The following is a 2711-nucleotide window of genomic DNA, read 5'->3' as shown; positions in this document are numbered from 1 at the left end:
GTTTATACTCTGTATACAATTTAAAAATTTAAAGCTTATTTTTCTATTGAGATATCTTTCTAAAATAAAATTATATAATTTACATAAGATTAGGGAGAATAATGTCTTACGTAATGAGATATCAATTGAATCATAAATCGTATCATATATATTAATTTCTTCAATAAGATTTGTATTTGATATGGTTAAACTTGATAAGGCTCAATGTAAATGTACTGTGGCCGAATCGCTACAATTGACAATATAGGAAATGGTAAATTATAACTATCTTCCTTAAAAGTTGACATAATTATGAATACTCTTTTATTGTTTAAAAAATTATAAATATTTTTCCTAATGTTCGATTAAATTATATAATTTTTGGATATAGGTATGGAATTGTTAACTTTGTCATTATTGTATTTTCTTTTTAAGAAAAATTAAAAACTTATAAAAAAATCAAACTGGATGGATGAAATTTTTATAAAAATTATAAAAAATAAATTATCCATATAGTCTGTAAAAAAATAAATAAAATTATAAATTTTAATCAACAATGGCATTTTGATCAGTTCACCATAAAAAAATGAAAGAAAACCTAACGGATTAGGCTAATTGTTAGACGATCGTTAAAATCAAGGGGGTATTGATAATTTTTCAAATAACGAAGAGTGTATTCGTAATTATGCCAAACTTTAGGAGAAGTCGTTGTAGGTTACCCTATAAGCTAATGACTAGTGAGGCCCCCCAAGCCCACGAGTACTCAAGTCAGTGGAAAATGCTGGATGAGGAACACGTGTTTGCATCCTTAGAGGAAACATATGTCGTCCATACCATTGGTCCATGATATGTACATCCTGACATTTATGAAAGTTAAGGTAACTGTTCTCAACGAATTCGTACACTATAATTTTCGACTCTACGACTTATCTGTAAAAATATCTAATTTGAGCATCGGAGTGCTCACATCGAAATTAATCTAACCCCTCTTTATTTTGCAGGTCCAAGCTTGTTCCCATCCCCTCCGAGCCAGAGATTCGGAGATCGAACATCATCAATATTCTTCATTATGTGCAATTAAAAGTGACACCCCAAACTCGTGATTTTAAATGTGGTGGATGTTTGATTGTGCTATGTATATATTCTGAGTACGCGTCTTGGACAATGTATGGGACACCAATAATGCAGATTTTGTGTAGTAAGTAAGCAATATTAGTTGCCGAAACGTTTCTTGATTCTAATCAGTTAATAATTAGCCATGTTGTTAAGTGATCAGGCTGTCAGAATGCAATATTTTCATTAAAAAAGGAAAATAGTATAAATCCATACTATTTATTACATTTGGGGGTTCGAATAACTACGAATGTGAATAATATAATCTATTTTTAATAATAGTATTTTTTTTTTGTTTATTTTAAACGTATTTGTTGGTTTAGAAATATCGATATATTGAATTAGTATTTGAGTTGGAATATAATAAATAATATAGTGATGACCCGAATTTTTACTTTGATCGGATAAAATTTTTATGAATCAAAATATTCTCAAATATATTTAGTTTTGCACAAAATGACTATTTTTCTAAATTTTAATATCAATAATATTCTATTCATGCAAATTTAAAAGTACTAAAAATTATTAAGAAGCAAATTTAAAAGTATTAAAAATTATTAAGAAAAATATTAGTTATGATAATTTATTTATTTTATTTTCTTCTCTTTTATATAGTTAGCTATTGTGGTGCGGTGTTTATGTGGACATATAATAAATAATTTTTTACGATTTTAATATATTATAAATAAAATAAATATAGAAACTGCTAGATATTGAGTTGGGTTAGTGTACCCGTGACCCAATACACATCCATATTTGAAATAGAGTTTGAGTCTCCCACTTACATGTTAGGATACGGACATCTAGAATAAACTCTATCTAAGATAGAGTTTGTAGTCTTTCAATTATGTATTGGGATATGAATTCCTCTTGGGGATAGAGTTATGTACACCTACATAAAGGGTAAATGGTTGTAATCAAATTCCAACACAAAAATACAAATGTGATACAAAATGAGTTGATCACAATACTCTCTCTTGAGCATAAGCATATGCTCCTTGGATTTGAGGTGTGTAAATGAGTGAATTACTCTAACAGTGATCTACCAAAGCGAGTAAGGTACGTTCTTGATGTGCATAAGATTTGGAGCAAGATCCGGCTTGGGGTAGATCTTGAAGATGTTTGTGGGCTGACCCCAAATCAAATAGAAAGACGATATATTCGTGATCCATAAAAAACATGGGCTTGTAGATGAGACTGATCCGTAGGCGTGGATCAACATGGTTCCGCTACTTAAGGTTAATTCGATCGACAATGTGCCTATATGATTAATATCTGCGTGCACATAATCGTCTAATTACATATGAGATTTATTTATGAGATAATATATGAATTATCTATTATTATTTTCCAACATAAACAAATACATTACATTAAAAATAGAAAAAAAAAATATTAGTTAATATAAAATTTAAAAAATGAATAAATTAGTTATCTTATCAAGTGAAGGACATTTTTGACTTTACAAAATGACGTAGAAGTGTCATTAATAACTGTTTATGAGTGTGGGGAATCTTTTATGTTTTTTTATATATATTAGTATAATTAAAAAAAAATTAAAAAAACTTAAATTCTATATATGCTGTCGAGTGTGCTCCGGTAGCTATGTATGGGAGAAA

This window comes from Sesamum indicum, linkage group LG3 (genome assembly GCF_000512975.1).
Source record: "Sesamum indicum cultivar Zhongzhi No. 13 linkage group LG3, S_indicum_v1.0, whole genome shotgun sequence".
Classification (NCBI taxonomy): domain Eukaryota; kingdom Viridiplantae; phylum Streptophyta; class Magnoliopsida; order Lamiales; family Pedaliaceae; genus Sesamum; species Sesamum indicum.
Note: the sequence above shows the minus strand (reverse complement) of the source record.